The sequence below is a fragment of the Agelaius phoeniceus genome, chromosome 25 (assembly GCF_051311805.1).
Source record: "Agelaius phoeniceus isolate bAgePho1 chromosome 25, bAgePho1.hap1, whole genome shotgun sequence".
Classification (NCBI taxonomy): domain Eukaryota; kingdom Metazoa; phylum Chordata; class Aves; order Passeriformes; family Icteridae; genus Agelaius; species Agelaius phoeniceus.
In genome coordinates, this window is record NC_135289.1 from 961164 (window position 1) to 980767 (window position 19604).

The 19604-nt window shown below is 51.5% G+C and overlaps 1 long non-coding RNA gene across 3 annotated transcripts in view; it reads left to right on the forward strand.

The window, feature by feature from the left end:
• The window catches only part of LOC143695702 (uncharacterized), a 38432-nt gene extending 19029 nt beyond the window's left edge, over positions 1-19403 (forward strand). Inside the window, exons 2-4 of one of the 3 annotated variants that reach the window (XR_013185203.1) lie at positions 18290-18442; positions 18958-19113; positions 19216-19403. This is a non-coding gene — a long non-coding RNA (uncharacterized LOC143695702). The remainder of the gene's footprint in view (positions 1-18289; positions 18443-18957; positions 19114-19215) is intronic. The other 2 variants (XR_013185201.1, XR_013185202.1) reach the window with 2 other exon arrangements.
• Positions 19404-19604: the final 201 nt, after the last annotated feature.

Below are 19604 nucleotides of genomic sequence, written 5' to 3' on the forward strand. Positions count from 1 at the left end.
TGTTTTTATTGAAATAAACAATCTATTTGCAAAATGAGATGCTTAAAATAGGAGGGTGGGTGGTTTTTTTCCCTTCTGTGGGGAAATTCAGGGCTGGAATTATTTGCATGAGCTGGTCAGAAATGGGTGGCTGTTTTACTGGGGAGGTTAAAAGCTTTTGAGGCAGCTTTGTGTTCCTGCAGAACGTAAATAAAGGAACAGAGATGGTTTGTTTTACTGCTCTGGTGACACAAACTGATGTTCTTATGGCTCTGTGCTAATGGGGAGTTCGTTAGAGGTGCACATTTAATTTTAGCTGCCTGTTTGCTTGGGCCTTTATGTTTGCCTCCACTCCACACATCATCCCCAGCCCCATCCCAGCTCTGGGCAATTCCTGGCAGCTTTCTCCATCCTCCTGCTGCTCCACACCTTCCTGGGGCCCTGCCCAGGTGCTCCCTGCAGGGATCAGCTCCTGCTGGCTTTGGAGGAGCCTCCACCTTGATTTCTGTGGGGCTCTGATGGATATTTCTGTGCACTAATGCTGTTTCCAGTCTCTAACCAGGAAGGACACGAACCTTCAGCCAGCTCCCACTTGAATTCACCTCCCGGGGAACCTTTCCTTGCTGTTGGCTGAATGCTGAGCAAACCATGGGAATTTCGGGCCAGCAGAGCTGAATCAATCTCCCCCCAGCCCTTCCTCCTCTCCATTTTTCTAATCAGGACTGTTGTCATCTGCTCTGACAGATTATTAATGCTACACACAGGCACGTAATAGAGATTGTGTTTTTCCATTCAGGGATTTTTGTCCTGATAAACAGCCTGGCAGAGACAAGTTACCCCAGCCCCTGCACCCATGGTGGGAGTTTAAACTCAGCCAAATCCTTGAGAGCCGCTGGCCCCGGGCCAGGAGCCCTCTGTCATCACTCTTGGCTCCTCCTCTGCAATCCATCACCACTGACCCATCACCCTGGCAGCCACCAGAAGAAATCTGGCATCTGGTGCCTGTTTTTATCCCAGCTCAGGTTCTGCTTTCTCTCCTTTATCTCCATGTCTGCCTCAAAGCTGCTTAGGCAAAGAAGGATCTCTCTGCTGAACTCAACAAGCTTCATATTTGGCTTTTTTCCCTCAGATATATCCTGCTCCTGGTTATTTTTCATGTTCCTTTGTGTAAGGAAATAGGAATCACCCTTCCCTGTGTTTTCTCTATCTCCTCGCTTCGTCTCTCCCGTATGTTGTTTTTCCTGATTATCATTTCTAGCTCCTTATCTCAGCTTTTCCTCCTCCTCAGCATCCCTCAAACACGGGGAGAGAGCTGGCAAGGGATGAGGTGTGGAGCTTTCCCTGGTAACCCAGCCCAGTGAGGAGCAAAAGGTGCAGAAATCCAGGACTGGGGGGCTTGGACCGGGGCTTCCTTGGAGCTGCTGCTTCCCAGCAGGGCTAAAACCAGGGCAGAACCCGGATTTTAGGGGCTGCTGTGGCTGCAGGAGGCTCTGAGGAGCTCAGAGAGGCTCCAGCAGCAGCCCCAGGACAGAGACCACGAGCACAGAGCCCCAGGGCTGCTCTCTCTGCTGCTGTAAATTATTCATTCCTTTGCCAGAGTTTGTTTGGGTTTTATTTAGTTTGACATGGTCTGGAAGTTGGAGTAATTTTCTAACTCACTGAATGATCCTTTTTTACTCTCCTAACACCTTCTCTGTCTCATGAAAACAATTTCCAATCAAGACTACAAAGCAGCTGCTCACAGCTGATGGACTTCACCCCCGTGCACAGCCTGCACGGCTCTGGATGGATTTCAGTTCATGGATTTCATTTTATTTCAGTGCATCTGCAAGGGGAGGCCGGGCCTGAACCAAACTCCTTCCTCTGCAGATGCAAAAGGGAATAAACAGGGAAAAAAGGGAATAAACAGGGGAAAAACAAAAGGGAATAAACAGGGGAAAACAAAAGGGGAAAACCAGGGTAAAACCTCCTTTGCAGAGCAGGGTGGGGAGGCCATTTCTGCCTTTCCCTTCTTCTAATGGAGAGGAATTGCAGGGAAGGCTCTGAGGGAATTTTGGGGCTGTTTTTGCTCATCCCAAGCCCTGCTGGGAGTGCAGAGCTGTGCAGGGAAGGGCCCTGCTGGCAGTGACAGACGGGCACAGCCCCTGCCTGGCCAGCCTGGCACAGGGACACCAGCATGGCACCGTGCTCATTAATTACAGTGTGCCCACTGCAGAATGGCACTGTGCTCATTAATTACACTGTGCCCACTGCAGAATGGCACTGTGCTCATTAATTACACTGTGCCCACTGCAGAATGGCACTGTGCTCATTAATTACAGTGTGCCCACTGCAGAATGGCACTGTGCTCATTAATTACAGTGTGCCCACTGCAGAATGGCACTGTGCTCATTAATTACACTGTGCCCACTGCAGAATGGCACTGTGCTCATTAATTACACTGTGCCCACTGCAGAATGGCACTGTGCTCATTAATTACAGTGTGCCCACTGCAGAATGAGCCTTTGCTCATTAATTACAGTGTGCCCACTGCAGAATGGCACTGTGCTCATTAATTACACTGTGCCCACTGCAGAATGGCACCGTGCTCATTAATTACACTGTGCCCACTGCAGAATGAGCCTTTGCTCATTAATTACAGTGTGCCCACTGCAGAATGGCACCGTGCTCATTAATTACAGTGTGCCCACTGCAGAATGGCACTGTGCTCATTAATTACACTGTGCCCACTGCAGAATGGCACTGTGCTCATTAATTACAGTGTGCCCACTGCAGAATGAGCCTTTGCTCATTAATTACAGTGTGCCCACTGCAGAATGAGCCTTTGCTCATTAATTACAGTGTGCCCACTGCAGAATGAGCCTTTGCTCATTAATTACACTGTGCCCACTGCAGAATGAGCCTTTGCTCATTAATTACACTGTGCCCACTGCAGAATGGCACTGTGCTCATTAATTACACTGTGCCCACTGCAGAACGAGCCTTTGCTCATTAATTACAGTGTGCCCACTGCAGAATGAGCCTTTGCTCATTAATTACAGTGTGCCCACTGCAGAATGGCACCGTGCTCATTAATTACACTGTGCCCACTGCAGAATGGCACCGTGCTCATTAATTACAGTGTGCCCACTGCAGAATGGCACCGTGCTCATTAATTACAGTGTGCCCACTGCAGAATGGCACCGTGCTCATTAATTACACTGTGCCCACTGCAGAATGGCACCGTGCTCATTAATTACACTGTGCCCACTGCAGAATGGCACCGTGCTCATTAATTACAGTGTGCCCACTGCAGAATGGCACTGTGCTCATTAATTACAGTGTGCCCACTGCAGAACGAGCCTTTGCTCATTAATTACAGTGTGCCCACTGCAGAATGGCACTGTGCTCATTAATTACACTGTGCCCACTGCAGAATGAGCCTTTGCTCATTAATTACAGTGTGCCCACTGCAGAATGGCACTGTGCTCATTAATTACAGTGTGCCCACTGCAGAATGGCACTGTGCTCATTAATTACAGTGTGCCCACTGCAGAACGAGCCTTTGCTCATTAATTACAGTGTGCCCACTGCAGAATGGCACTGTGCTCATTAATTACACTGTGCCCACTGCAGAATGAGCCTTTGCTCATTAATTACAGTGTGCCCACTGCAGAATGGCACTGTGCTCATTAATTACACTGTGCCCACTGCAGAATGGCACGGTGCTCATTAATTACAGTGTGCCCACTGCTGCTGCCAGGGCATGGGGAGAGCTCAGGAGCAGGGCTGGGAGCCCAGGCCTGGAGCAGCAGCTGAGCTCTCTGGTTTCATTGAAAGGTTTCAGAGATCCTGCAGGGAGAGCCAGGAGCAGGTTCCAGGTGTGTGCCCGTGCTCACAGGGGTTCTTGGATGAGGGGAGAGATGAGGATCTGACTCCAAGGTTCACAAGGCTGATTTATTATTTTATGATGTATATTACATTAAAACTATACTAAAAGAATAGAAGAAAGGATTTCATCAGAAAGCTGGCTAAGAATAGAACAGGAAGGAATGATAACAAAGGTTTGTGGCTCAGCTCTCCGTCCGAGTCAGCTGGGCTGTGATTGGCCATTAATTAGAAACAACCACATGAGCCCAATCCCAGATGCACCTGTTGCATCCCACAGCAGCAGAGAACCATTGGTTACATTTTGTTCCTGAGGCCTCTCAGCTTCTCAGGAGGAACAATCCCAAGGAAAGGATTTTCCATCAAAGTTCTCTGCACCATCGCCCCTTTTCCTTCCATCCCTGCCCCAGCTCTGCAGGGCTGGGGTGACTCTGTGGGATTCAGTTGCAGGAGCAGCTCCAAGCCCCCCCATCCAGAGATCACCCAGCACTAAAAGCTCCTTGAAAGCTGAGGCAGTCAAGGCTCAGACCCAACATGCTGCAATCCTGACAGTGTAAACTCCCATTTCAGAGCCAAAATGGAAACTGAGCTGCTCAGGAGAGATTGTCTTTGAATTCTGAGTGTTGAAACTTTGGTTTCCAACATCCCTCAGCCTCCAGCTGGAGCCCTGGAAGCACCACAAGCTCCAGCCCTTCCCATGGATCCATGGACTTCCCACGGCTCAGCTCCATGACCCTTCAGCTCAGGAGGGATCCAACTCTGGGGCTTTAATCTGCCTAAACCTGGCCAGGTCTGAAACGCCGAATCCAAATTGAAATGCAGCTAATCTAATATGTATTGATTTTTCCTCTTTTTTTTTTGTGGCAGAGCTTGTCTAGGAAGTGCAGGGTTTCTAGAAATGGCTGAGGCCAAATCCACTTATTCTGTGGTTTGTTAGGAAACATCAGGGATGGTTTTGCTGCCGTTTCAGCTCTGTTTTATTTCTGCAAGTTTGGAGACAGCACGAGTGGTTTAAATCCAAATTAAAAGCAACGCTGGAGGATTTCAAGCCACTGTTTTCCCAGGACTGCTCATCTTTCCTCATCTTGCTGGAGAAAATAAATTTAGGGAGCTGAAATCCCCTGGATTTTTAGCCCCCCTGAAAATCAAGCTGTTTTACCCCTGCAGGAATGGAGGTGGGCATTAAAATGCCCCAAGCTCTGCTGCTCCACCCAGGCCAGGTTTGTTCCAGACCATGAATTCCCTGCCTGCTCCCCAGGCCCACCCAGAAATCCTGCCCAGGGATCTCCTCAGGAAGGAGAATCCTTCCAAGAAATCCCATTTCTGCCCAGGAAGATAAAACCTCTGGGGATGTTCTGCAGCCTGTGGGATTCCCTGGGGTGGGAAGAGCTGCAGCTCTCACATTTAATTAACGCCCTCCTAATGAAGAGTTTCTGATCCTGGCACCTCTGTGGGCACTGCCAGGCCACTCTGCTGGGATTTCCCAGCCTGGCATTCATGGGGCACTTCCAGGGGACCCTGTTTGCCCTCATTAAACCCCTGCCCAGGGTGCCCCATCTCCCTGCAAGGTGAAATTCCTCTTCTGAAGAAGAAAAAGCCAAGATGAGAAAGAGAAAGAGAGAAAGAGAAAGAGAAAGAGAAACAGAAAGAGAAAGAGAAAGAGAAAGAGAAAGAGAAAGAGAAAGAAGAAGAAAAAGAAGAAGAAGAAAAACAAGGAGAAAAAGAAAAAGAAAAAGAGAAAAAGAGAAAAAGACAAAAAGAAAAAGAAAAAGAAAAAGAAAAAGAAAAAGAAAAAGAAAAAGAAAAAAGGTTGGCCCCTCCAGAGTGATTTTTAATTATTTCCAGATCTTCTGGATGATTAGGAAGATGAAGGATGGCATGGGTTAAGATGCAGGGCACACTGAGGGGATGTCATTGATTTTTACATTTATTTAACTGATGATTCATAAAATGGGGTCTGGCTGGAGCAGCACAGCCTCAAGAGCAGCCCGAGCATGAGAGGGGAGGCTGAGCATGGGAGAGCCCTGGCTGTGCCCTGAGGATGGGACATCCCCCAGGACGGTCCCATTTACTGCTGGGGCTGCCTGGCAGGCAGCGCAGGAATCTGTCCCTTGTCTGTCCCTCGTCTGTCCCATGTCTGTCCCCTGTCTGTCCCTCCTCTGTCCCATGTCTGTCCCTCGTCTGTCCCATGTCTGTCCCTCCTCTGTCCCATGTCTGTCCCCTGTCTGTCCCTCGTCTGTCCCATGTCTGTCCCTCGTCTGTGCCTTGTCTGTCCCTTGTCTGTCCCTTGTCTGTCCCCTGTCTGTCCCTCGTCTGTCCCATGTCTGTCCCCTGTCTGTCCCATGTCTGTCCCATGTCTGTCCCCTGTCTGTCCCCTGTCTGTCCCTTGTCTGTCCCCTGTCTGTCCCATGTCTGTCCCCTGTCTGTCCCTTGTCTGTCCCCTGTCTGTCCCATGTCTGTCCCCTGTCTGTCCCTCATCTGTCCCCTGTCTCCCTCGTCTGTCCCATGTCTGTCCCTCATCTGTCCCTCGTCTGTCCCCTGTCTGTCCCCTGTCTGTCCCATGTCTGTCCCCTGTCTGTCCCTCGTCTGTCCCTTGTGTGTCCCATGTCTGTCCCTCATCTCTCCCATGTCTGTCCCTCGTCTTTCCCATGTCTGTCCCTCCTCTGTCCCTTGTCTGTCCCTTGTCTGTCCCATGTCTGTCCCTCCTCTGCCCCTTGTCTGTCCCTTGTCTGTCCCTCCTCTGTCCCCTGTCTGTCCCTCGTCTGTCCCCCAGGGCTGTTAGGGATTCTGAGATCTGACCCCAGCCCCAAACCCTGAGCTGTCCCTGCTCCACTCTCTCATCCCAGGGATTCCTATTGATTTTTGAGGAATTATGCACTCACTCAGGGCACAGGAAAATCAGAGCAAACTTTTCCCAAGCTCTCATGTCCCAGAGGGCTGGGGAGGATTGATTTTTACACGTTTGGCTTTTAGGCTGCTCACATCTCAATCCAGACAATTTTCTTGCCAGAGAGTCCACTACAGTCCACTTAATTGTATTTTCTAACCAAGCTGGAGGAGATTTGTTGGCTTTACTGTCCAAAGAAGACACAAATCTTTTCTTCCAATTCTTTTTCCTCGAGTCCATAATAAAGTGAGTGAATTTCTAACCCCAAAAGCAATAAAATATCAAATTGTTCAGTGCAACACCACAGGGGAAAGATTCGTTCATGGAGGAATTTACACTTGGAAAGAAGGACCTGGCTGGATATTTTTAATTATTTTCTTTATTGGGTACCAATTACTCCAAGTGTAATTTCCAGTTTGGCCAGGACAGTGGGTGAGCTCTCGTTCTCCACGTAATCGCTTGGAAAAACAAACCCAGAATGGGCTTTTTAAAAGGAATTATTCTGTGTATTTCCTTTGGCTCCAATTTAATAGTTGGAAATATTGTAGTGTCTCCCAGGTTGGGAATTCCAGGGACATCTTGTAAATTGGGGTAAGAACTCAGGTTTGGAACTCCTGTCCAGGTTTGCTGGATTATTTAAGAATACAATTGTGGAACTCCTGTCCAAGATTGTTGGGTTATTCAAGGCTCAGATGCTATAAAAGAATTGGTTAAAATGTGTTGGTTTTATTTGCCAGCTGCAAACTCAGAGCTTCAGTTACACTGAGACATTTTTCAATACTTTTACAATTTATTTATTTGTTTATTTATTTAAACAGCACAACCCAAAATTCCTTTTGCTCAGAATATTTCGCTGGCCATGCCCCATGCTAGACCTTCCTTAAATTTCCCAAACTGACCAAAAAAAATCCCATTTTGTGTCCCAAAACCCCTCAGCCCAACAGCACCAGCAGTGAAGATTCAGCCCAGTCTGTCTCCAAACAGGGGAGGGAAGGAGAAGTGGGGAGCCCTGAGCAAACAGGGCTGGAACAACAATTCCTGCCAGTCCCACCAGCAAAACCACCAAATCAACTGCCCGTGCTGCCTGGGAACTCCAGCCCCTGCAATATCCCCGTAATGGGAGAAAGCTTTTAGAGGGGGGCCATAAAAATGAATTGAAAACTGCTTTTTGTGCTGCTGCAGCTGGTGCAGAGCTGAAGGGAGCATCCCTGCTCCCACTGCTGGGAGTGGGGCCCTGGGATTGGGGAAGCAGGGAATGCAGGGAATGCAAATGCAGGGAATGCGGGAGATGCAGGAAATGCAGGGCATGCAGGGCATTCAAATGCAGGAAATACAGGGAATGCGGTGAATGTGGGGAATGCCAGGAATGCAGGGAATGCAGGGAATGCCGGGAATGCAGGGAATGCAAATGCAGGAAATGCAAATGCAGGAAATGCAGGACATGCAGGAGATGCAGGGCATGCAGGGCATGCAGGGCATGCAAATGCAGGAAATGCAGGGAATGCAGGGAATGCAAATGCAGGAAATGCAGGAAATTCCGAGAATGCAGGGAATGCCAGGAATGCAGGGAATATGCAGGGAATGCAGGGAATTCAAATGCAGGAAATTTATTTAAATGCCAGAGATGCGGGGAATGCGGGAAATGCAGGGAATGCCAGGAATGCAGGGAATGCAAATGCAGGAAATGCAGGAAATTTATTAACATGCTGGAGATGCAGGAAATGCAGGAAATGCAGGGATTTCCAATGCAGGAAATGCAGACTCCTGCATCATAAACCAGAGGGCATCGAGGGCTGGGTTTCTGGGGAGACTGCAGAGATGGCAGCTCCCTGTCCCTGTGTCCCTCTGTCCCTGTGTCCCTCTGTCCCCGTGTCCCTCTGTCCCTGGGTGTGTCCCTGTGTCCCTCTGTCCCTGGGTGTGTCCCTCTGTCCCTGTGTCCCTCTGTCCTGTCCACACCTGATGCCCTTTCCCTCATCCTGACCCAAGGGTTCACTCCCAGCCTGAGCCCCAGCACTGGTGCCCATCAGTGTCACCCTGATCCTGCTTGGAGTCACTTTGCAAACTGAGCCCTCAGTCTTCAAATTCCCCTTTGGAAGCTCATCATGAGTAAAATATGGGATGTAGCCCAAGGAAACTGCAGCAGCACCACCAAATCCTCCCCACTTCCTTCACTAAGCAGCTGCACTGTGATTTATCCTCCTTGCTCCGTGCTCGATGGCTCTGGTGATAATCTGAATTTGTGTCGTCGGCTGAATTCTAACTAAAAAGGGTTTTCCACAGCCCTGAAGGGAGCTGTGCCCTCCTGGGGGGATTCCCTGGCCGGTGACACACAGGTATGGGGGACAGAGCTGTCACCAAGCCACAGTGAGCAGCCCCAGGGGCTGGGGGTGCCCTCCAGGCTGGGAGGGGACCTTGGTGCCATCGCACGGCTCTGTGGCAGAGGGGAGCTGCAGGTGGGATTTTGGGGAGAAATCCTTCCCTGGCAGGCCCTGGCACAGGTGCCCAGAGCAGCTGGGGCTGCCCCTGGCAGGTCCCAGGGCCAGGCTGGACGGGGCTGGGACAGGGGAAGGTCCCTGGTGCTGCAGACAGAGCTCGGGCAGGAGGAGGATGCTGGGTTTGAAACCCGGGGATGCTGCCCAAGGACAAAGCAGCCTGACCTAAATTCCTCCATGAGATGGCAGGGCCTGCAGTAATGAATTCTGTCTCATCTGTGTGATGGGGCTGATGATTTGCAGACATCAAAATCTGTAATTCAGTGAATGCTGCTCTGAACCGGGCAGGTTCAAAATAAATAAATAAAATTTGTCAATGCAGAATAATGCGCTTGCACATGGTTAGCAAGAGCCAGGCAAGTGTATATCACAGGCAAGAATAATGTCAGGTTTTGGAATCAGATAAATTGCAAATAACAATGCAGAAAGCAAGTGAACCTTGAGGAATATCAGCAGCCAGGCTGGGATGAGGTGCCTGCAGAAAGCCTTTGTTTGGAAGGGAGAAATAGAGACCAATAAGACAGAGGGGAAAAAAAATGGGGAGGGAACAGCAGGGCCATAAAGCTGTGATCAAGTGCAGGAGAGATGATAAAAGGCCACGGGCAGCCCAGGAAAAATATTAAGAAGCAATAAAATGCAGCATCAGTGGAGATAAGATGATAATTTGTTATTCTCAGCAGAGCCATTTGTGCAGCCAGGCCCTGCCTGGACTCAGAGCTGAGCTCTGCCTTGCACCTGGGCTGAGCTTTGTGCCCTGGGCTGAGCTTTGTGCCTTGGGCTGAGCTTTGTACTCTGGGCAGGGATTCCCATCCTGGGCTGAGATTTGTACCCTGGGCTGAGCTTTGTGCCTGGGCAGAGCAGCAGGGATGGGATGGGATGGGATGGGATGGGATGGGATGGGATGGGATGGGATGGGATGGGATGGGATGGGATGGGATGGGATGGGATGGGATGGGATGGGATGGGATCCATGGGATGGGATCCATGGGGTGCCATGGGATGGGATGGGATCCATGGGATGGGATCCATGGGGTGCCATGGGCTGACCTTTAGAGGAGTAAGGAGGATCTGAGCCCTGAGCAGGATCACAGGAACAGGGGCCAGTCCCTGCTCTCCACAGGGCACAGCTGCCCTGGGATGTGGACCCAGGAACGAGGGCTGGGGAGCCTGGAGGAGCCTCTGGGGCTGCATGGAGCCATCTCCCAGCTCCATCTCTGCATCCCTAAATGGCACAGACATTGTTCAGCAGTTTTCAAAGATGCTGATAACAATGATACACATCCCTGGCACTTATTAAGCTGATGGCTTTTAAACATTAAATCCCAGCTATAATTAAATTAACTGAAATTGGGTTTATTTAAAAAAAAAAAAAAAGGATTCCAAGCACTCCCCAGCAGCATTTGAAAGGTGAGGGAATTGCCTGCAGGCCCAAAGAAGCCTTGCTGCAGATTGCAGCCAGCACTAATTCAATAGCTAATGACTGCAGGGGGGTCAGGGGGCCACAGGGGAGAGGGGACGGGGGAGGAAGGACAAACTTCATCACTGGGGGGTCTGGATGAGGGAGGAAGGACAAACTTCATCACTGGGGGGTCTGGATGAGGGAGGAAGGACAAACTTCATCACTGGGGGGGAGGAAGGACAAACTTCATCACTGGGGGGTTCTGGATGAGGGAGGAAGGACAAACTTCATCACTGGGGGGGCCTGGGGGTGCTGGGGCTGCTCCTCCTGGGAAGGGAATTGAGGCTGTGCTCCTGCCAAGCCACCATCCCCTCTGCAGGAATTCACTGTCCCCATTCCCTCTGCAGGAATTCACCATCCCCATCCCCTCTGCAGGAATTCACCATCCCCATCCCCTCTGCAGGAATTAGGAATTCACCATCCCCATCCCCTCTGCAGGAATTCACCATCCCCATCCCCTCTGCAGGAATTCACCATCCCCATCCCCTCTGCAGGAATTCACCATCCCCATCCCCTCTGCAGGAATTCACCATCCCCTCTGCAGGAATTCACCATCCCTGTCCCCTCTGCAGGAATTCACCATCCCCATCCCCTCTGCAGGAATTCACCATCCCCATCCTCTCTGCAGGAATTCACCATCCCCTCTGCAGGAATTCACCATCCCCTCTGCAGGAATTCACCATCCCCATCCCCTCTGCAGGAATTCACCATCCCCATCCCCTCTGCAGGAATTCACCATCCCCATCCCCTCTGCAGGAATTCACTATCCCCATCCCCTCTGCAGGAATTCCTCCTGAAAGGCTCAGAACGTTTCTGCCCTGGCTCTGCAGGGCTGGTTGAAGCCTGCTCTGGTTTGGATATTTGTGGCCCAGGCTGTGTTTGCACCACAGGCAGGGGAGGATGGCTGGGCTCTGGGGAAGGGACAGGGAACACCCAATCTGTGCCTCATGGAGCCAGCCCAGGGGCCTGAACCCCCAGGATTTCTCTTTCCCCCCCAGATTAACCTGCCTGCCCCCCTGGGCCGGGCTGCAGAGACACAAAATCCCCTCTGAAATCCATAAAGATGCCCCATACAAACCTGGAAATGTGACCCAGTGAATGCCAAAGCAGGGGCAGCTCTGCTGCTGTTTAATCCTCATTGAAAGCTGATTGTGCCCCTCAGGTGTCTGCACAAACCCCCAGGGCTGCAGGGCCCAGCCTGAGCTGCAGCCACATCTGGAGAATTAAGCAGCACAAGCCTTTGCTGTCACCTTGCTGCTCTGAAATGACTCATTTTGTCTGTTTTGTCTTTCTCATCTGTCCCCTGGAAACCTTGTCCTCACATCTGAGTTCTATGCATTGAGGGGAGAAAAAAAAGGTAGAAAATTAGAAGCTGACATCATTTCCCTAGCAGCTGGGGGTTCCTCCCGTGCTCCTGACCAGTTAATGCTGTAAAGTTTGTTTTTATTACTGTATTATTGCCTTTTATCTGCTTTTCCCCACGGCACCAACGTCCGAGAGCCAAATCTATTTTTATGAAATCGCCCTGTTAAAAAAATGAAAGAAAAAAAAGAAAAAAAAATTGAAAGAAAGAAAAATTTAAAAGGCAAGCAGGAAGAAAAGGTGATGGATTAGATCTTAAAACATCACAACAGCTCCTTAGGCTCCTCTCTGCCATCAGCTCCATTTCAGGAGGTTTTGTTCCTTTGTCCCCTGGTTCTCCATGGTCTGGCTCCTCATTCTGTGCTGAGAGTGAGGGTCTGGGTGTGCCCCTGGCAGGGAGGCACTGCCAGCTCCTGGGCCAGGGCAGGGCTGGCCTGGACCCCTGAGCCTGGCACTGACCTGTCCTGGACCCTGAGCCTGGCACTGACCTGTCCTGGACCCCTGAGCCCTGCATTGTCCTGTCCTGGACCCCTGAGCCCTGCACTGACCTGTCCTGGACCCCTGAGCCCTGCACTGACCTGTCCTGGACCCCTGAGCCCTGCACTGACCTGTCCTGGACCCTGAGCCCTGCACTGACCTGTCCTGGACCCTGAGCCCTGCACTGACCTGTCCTGGACCCTGAGCCCTGCACTGACCTGTCCTGGACCCCTGACCCTGGCATTGTCCTGTCCTGGACCCCTGAGCCCTGCACTGACCTGTCCTGGACCCCTGAGCCCTGCATTGTCCTGTCCTGGACCCCTGAGCATTGTCCAGCCTGGGCAGGGCTGTCCTGGACCCCTGACCCCTCCATTTTCCTGTCCTGGACCCCTGAGCATTGTCCAGCCTGGCACTGTCCTGTCCTGGACCCTGAGCCTGGCACTGTCCTGTCCTGCCCTGGTCCCCTGGCACTGTCCAGCCTGGCACTGTCCAGCCCTGCACTGTCCTGCCCTGGTCCCCTGGCACTCTCCTGGTCCCCTGGCACTGTCCAGCCAGGGCAGAGGGGCTTTGGGGTGAGCTCAGGGGGGCTCCCAGCACCTGCAGGGGCCAGCAGGGGCCGTGGGCTCCCTGCTCTGCACCTCAGGAGCTGCTCAGTGCCCTGGAGCTGCAGCTCTGCCCCAGCCCGAGCCCCTTGTCCTGCACCAGGACATTCCCGGGGCTCCTAGGGGCACCCTGAGCCCTCGGTGGCTCTGGGAGTTTCTGATCCACTGGGATGGGCCCAGCCTGGCTCCCCAGGCCCTGTGCCCACCCCCAGCCCGTGTCCTTCTGCTGCCCTGGCTCTGAGCAGCAGCAGAGGATTCTTCATATGAAATTATCTGTGCCAAGGGCTCGAGTCCTTCACTCGCTCAGGGCTGATTTATTGCATTCCTTGGCAGTCCTGGAGCTGCTCAGCGCTGCCTCTCAGCCCTGTTTGTGCATTTTAAAACAGGGAGGGAGGCACTCTGCTCATCCTCTGTGCAGCCTGCGGAAAACTTTCAGCCTCCCCTGGAAACAGCAGCTCCGCGTTCCACCTCTCATTCCCTGATAAGGGCTGATAAAGGCTGATGAGGGCTGATGATAAGGGCTGATAAAGGCTGATAAGGGCTTCTCCTCAGGCTCTCAGGGCTCTGCTGCCCTGGGAGGGGAGGATTTGGCTGGATTTCCCTGGTGGGCACAGGCAGCTGCAGTTTGTGGTGCAGAACCAGCAGAACTCATCCCCCAGAGCCTCCTCCTCTGCTCTCAGGAGAAACAGCTCCTCAGAACCTTGAATTGCAAATGCAAATCCCCACCAAAAGTGCATTTCCATGCTGCAGCTTTCATCTTTTACATAACTCTCGGTTTCTGTCCCCTAAGAAACTCCTGGGCTCCTCCATGCACAAACAGCAGAGAAAATCAAGGCACCAATAAAGGAAAAGCTTTGTTGTCTCTGAGAAGACAGCCAGGAAAGAGTCACCAGTGCTCCTCTTCTCAAAGCCTGAAAAACAGAACCTTGGCTGGGAAAAATCCAGCAAAACACTGAGAATGTTTCTGCAAACTTGGTGCTGTCCCCTCGCTGGGGTGCTCTGGGTAAAATAAATAAATATTGATACACCTGATCATTGGGCTGGGTTTGGGATTGGCCACAATGCATTACTCAGTAAATAACCTTGAGCATAAAAATGAGATTCTCCTCCAGAAAACTCTTTAATCTCCCTTGTTTTTATGGATCAGCAAAGGTGTCAGAAGTTTGACACTCCAGATAATTGAGCTCTTGCATTTAGAGCACATCCTCCAAATAGTGGCAACTCTGCTTTGAAAGAGTCTCTCTAAACTTTGGGCTGACAATTAGCATTTCAAAAGGCTGCAGCTCCGGAGCTGCCATCCCCTAATACACACTTGGAATCAAATGTACAGATTAATAGCAGAGCACTAAAAACAGCCACGAACCCCCCCTGCCTTGGACACGGCCCTGGCAGCTCCCTGATAACGGAGATCTGGAGCTGTGGGACACCTGCCACCCCTGACAGGGACAGCGCAGGGACAGGACCAGGACAGGACCGGGACAGGACAGGGACAGGCAAGGGACAGCCTGGAGGGGATCAGGAGGACAGGACTGGGACAGGACAGGACAGGACAGGACAGGACAGGGACAGCGCAGGGACGGCCTGGAGGGAATCAGGGCAGGGGACAGGACTGGGACAGGAGAGGGACAGGGACAGCACAGGGACGGCCGGGAGGGGATCAGGGGGACAGGACAGGACAGGGACAGCACAGGGACAGCCTGGAGGGGATTAGGGCAGGGGGACAGGACCAGGACAGGGACAGCCTGGAGGGGATCAGGGGATCAGGGCAGGGGACAGGACCAGGACAGGACAGGGACAGCCTGGAGGGGATCAGGGGGACAGGACCGGGACAGGACCAGGACAGGAACAGGACCAGGACAGGACAGGGACAGCACAAGGAACAGCACCGGGACAGCCTGGAGGGGATCAGGACAGGGACAGGACCAGGACAGGACAGGGACAGCACAGGGACAGCACAGGACAGGGACAGCCTGGAGAGGATCAGGACAGGGACAGGACCAGGACAGGGCAGGGACAGCCTGGAGGGGATCAGGACAGGGACAGGACCATGACAGGACCAGGGCAGCCTGGAGGGGGCCCTGCAGGGGATCAGGGCAGGGGGACAGCACAGGGACAGGGACAGGAAAGGGAAAGCCTGGATCAGGACAGGGACAGGACAGGGGACAGCACAGGGACAGAACAATGACAGGACAGGGACAGGACAGGGACAGGACTGGGACAGGACCAGGACAGGACCAGGACAGGACAGGGACAGCACAGGGACAGCCTGGAGGGGATCAGGACAGGGACAGGACCAGGACAGGACAGGGGCAGCCTGGAGGGGGCCCTGCAGGGACACACAGACCCAGCTGGTTCCCAGCACTGCCCCATCGCTGCTGGGCACCGGGAGGGGTGGGTGGTGCAGCAGCAGCTCTGCTCTGGAGGGCAAATGTCCCCTTCCATGGCCAGGTGCCAGGGACGTGCCCAGGAGGGCGCTGAGCCACGGGGATGTCCCCAAATGCCGCCACTGCTGCTCGAGGGGAGGCTTAGATTGGATTTTGGGAACAGTTTCCTGGCAGGAAGCGCTGTCAAACACCGGCACAGGCTCCCAATGCCCATGGCACCCTCTGCACCCTCACAGGGATCACCCCCTCCCCAGCATCCCCCTGTCCCTGCCCTCTGAACCACCCCTGTGCCCTGGATCTCCCCGTGCTGCTCCTCAGGCTCACCCCGAGCAGGGTTTCCCCCTCTCCTGTGCAGCCCAGGGGGTTTCTCTGCAGCCCCTGAGCCCCCACCCCGCTCAGGCAGAACGGGCTCCGTGCCTCAGGCACAATTAATACGAGATGGCAATGGTGATTAGGTAATTAGCAACTACCAGGAGTATTTAACCTTCCTGGTGACAGCGTGTCTGACATCACCTGCGCTCGTGCAGGCTCTGTGAAAAGAATTAACAATTTTAAATTACCCCATTTAAGTTATTAATTATGAAATAGAAGTCGGCCAGGAATGATGGCAGTGCTGCCCGGTATCCTGGTGGGGTTTTTTCCACCTCTGCACATCTTAAATCTGTGTGTTTTCTGCCTTTCATTTCGCTGGAAAATTGGAATAGGATTGCAAGGATTGGAGGACATCTGCTGTGGGAAACCCTGGAACTGTTCAGAGCCGGGCTGGATGGGGCTGGAGCAGCCAGGGACAGTGGGAGGTGTCCCTGCCATGGCAGGGCTGGCACTGGGTGGGCTTTGAGGTCCTTTTCAGCCCAAAACATCCAATGACTCCATGCTGAATTACCCCTGCTCCCAGAAGGAGCATTGCCTTTTACCTGGAAACACTGAACTCCTACAGTGCCAAGTACTTTGATTTTTTCTTCCCTCAGTGCCAATGTTCTTCTCTTTGGAGCAGCGTCCATTTCCCTTGGAAATGCTTCTGCCCTCCCCACACTCATCAGTGCCAGGGGTTGTGGAGCTCAGCCATCCCTGAATGGATTCCTTGCCTGCAGCAGGTCCCAGAGCATCCCCATCTGTGGTGTTGGAGCTTCCCCTTCCCTGGGGGACCCCAGCAGAACCGATCCCCCCTCAGCCCTGCAGGTTCCTGTTTTTGGGAGGGCTGAGCACAGGTGACTCTCAGGGGGAGGATGCTCAGGCAGCTCCTCGGGGATATTTAAATCCCGATATTTAAATTAAAACCCTGCTGCAAAGGAAGTTTGCAAGCATTTGCTGCTGTAATGCACGTTTACAGCTCTGGAGTTGGCTGCCATCAGTTTCCCACTGCCCATTTCATGGGCTGTGCAGTGCCAGTGGGAGTGCCCCAATCTGCTGCTGGCTCCCCAGGCCTTCTGCCTGTCCCACTGAGCCATCCCCATGGGCTAAAATGCAATTTTACCCCATCTGAGCATCCGAATCCCCCTGAGTTTCTGCCTTTCCCTCCTGGGTTTCTGCCTGTCCCACCCAGGTTGTGCCCCTGAGGTAAAATGCAATTTTACCCCATCTGAGCGTCCTCATCCCCCTGGCTTTCTGTCTGTCCCATTGAGCCATCCCTCTGGGTTTGTGCCTGTCCCACCCAGGTTGTCCCCCTGGTGTAAAATGCAATTTTTACCCCATCTGAGCATCCTCATCCCCCTGAGTTTCTGCATTTCCCTCCTGGGTTTCTGCCTGTCCCATCAAGCCATCCCCCGGGGGTAAAATGCAATTTTACCCCATCTGAGCATCCTCATCCCCCTGGTTTGTGCCTGTCCCACTGATCCATCCCCATGGCTTTCTCCCTGTCCCACTGATCCATCCCCATGGCTTTCTGCCTTTCCCCCCGGATTTCTCCCTGTCCCACTGATCCATCCCCATGGCTTTCTGCCTTTCCCCCCAGATTTCTCCCTGTCCCACTGATCCATCCCCATGGCTTTCTGCCTTTCCCCCCGGATTTCTCCCTGTCCCACTGATCCATCCCCTTGGCTTTCTGCCTTTCCCCCCGGATTTCTCCCCGTCCCACCCAGGCTGTCCCTGTCCCTCCCAGCCCCAGGCCTGGCTCAGCTCCCAGCTCCTCGTCTCGTTTTTAGCAGGCACTAATGTATTAATGCATTGCTCGGTGGGAAGCGAGCTCCTCGCCATTACCTTGGACACTCATTTAGCTGAATTTGATAGTGACAACACATTGACATTGGTAAGGTTAATGACCCAATCCTTTATTTCATGGAACGAGTGGAACAACATTTAGCACCTTGTTCTGCCGTGTCCCCAGGAGCTGCAGGAGCTGTTCCTTTAATGGCACTGTGGCATCTCTGCCCTTTAAGTAATTGGCACCGTGAAAATATTCTCCAGGTCTTGTCACAATTGATTAGGATTGCACTGAATTGAAAAAAAAAAAAAAAAAAAAAAAAAAAAAGATTACTTTTATTTTCCTTTCTTGATCCTTTTGAAAAGAGTGAAGGCGAAAGTTGATCTTTCTTTGAAGGGTGGCAGCTCCAGAAGGAGCGGGGAGGTGAAGTCCTGGATCCTGGATGTGCAGCCAGCCCAAAGCTCTGCCCTCTCCTCATCCTGAGCCGCTGATCCAGAGGTTCCACAGGAATTCATCCTGTTCCTGCTGGGTTTTCCTGGCCAGGAAAACAGAGCCAGCAGCCCCCAGGGAATTCTGAGCACCCAGAGGAGAGAGGGGCTGGAACTGGATGAACTTTAAGGAATTCTCTTTCTTCCAAAAGGCTGGAAGATGCAAAACATGTGGGATGAACGCTGTTCAGTGCAGGAAACCAGAACACAGCTCTGAAATGACACCTGGGAGCAGAGAGGTGGCATTTGGTGGCAGTGACCCGGAAGACAAGCGGTGTTTTCTCCGTGGGACCGGGAGGTGTGAAGTAAAACATCATTTTTGTGTTTGCAGCAACAACAAAAAACCCTTGACTTTGGATTGGTGTCGTCCTTCTCTCACCTTCCCCCTGATTTTAAATTACCCCTGATTGTAGAACAGCTGCTCCCTTCACGCCTGCATATGGCTGCCTCCTCAAATCTGCATTTCAGTCGAGGGGCTGCATGCAAATACCCAGCTGAAAGTTTGCTTTCAAAGGTCTGATTAACCAACTTAGTGTGGCAAAGAAAAATGAGTATTGACATGACTGGAGGAGCTGCCAGGGAGGGGAAGGGGGATGGAGAGGAATGGTAATGACAAGTGTCAGGCAGGGACACTGCCAAGGCCCCGAGATGAAGCAATCCCAGGATCAAACCCCACATCCTCAGACAGCAGCCTGTGTTTCATCCCACAGCTCAGAAAATAAAACCCTCAAAAAATAAAACCCTCAAAAAAATAAAACCCTCACAGATGTGAAATTCTCAAAACATGAGAGGAATGCTATTTTTTTTTTTTTTTTTTAAGGCATGTGAGAAAAATTCCTCCACTTGACATGCTCAGAATGTCTCCTCAGCAGGCACTTGCTACCCAAAATACTCAGCAAAGATTTCCAGCAAAGCTCTGGGTTGGGAGTGTGTAGAATGGCAAGATAAAGGAGTGTCTGCCTGTGAGCTCTCCTTGGTAAAGTTATCTCTCTTTTGATTTCAAACCCTAAAAAATAACCATATAAAAGCACAGAACTGTCCTCTGATCATCTAAATCTGTTTATAATCTGCTCTACAGATTTTTCTGCTGTCTCTACAGGATGGATTCTCTTTTAGTTTATGGTGGAGGAAAAGGATCCATACATCTATGGGAGATGGAGGCCAAATTCCAACGGCTCAACCACAGAATTCTGGATTCCTTGGTGACTTCCCTTGTGCCCAGGGGCTGGTAATTAACTTCTCAGTGCCTTGCCCTCTAATGTGACCGGACATTTGGGCTATTCTTATTATATTTCATTATATATATATATAATGTTATATATATATTATAATATATAATATATAATATTATATATATTGTGATATTATATATTATATATTCTTATTATATATATTATTCTTATTAAATTTCATTATATATATTATTCTTATATATAAATAATATTATATATTGTTATCTATATAATA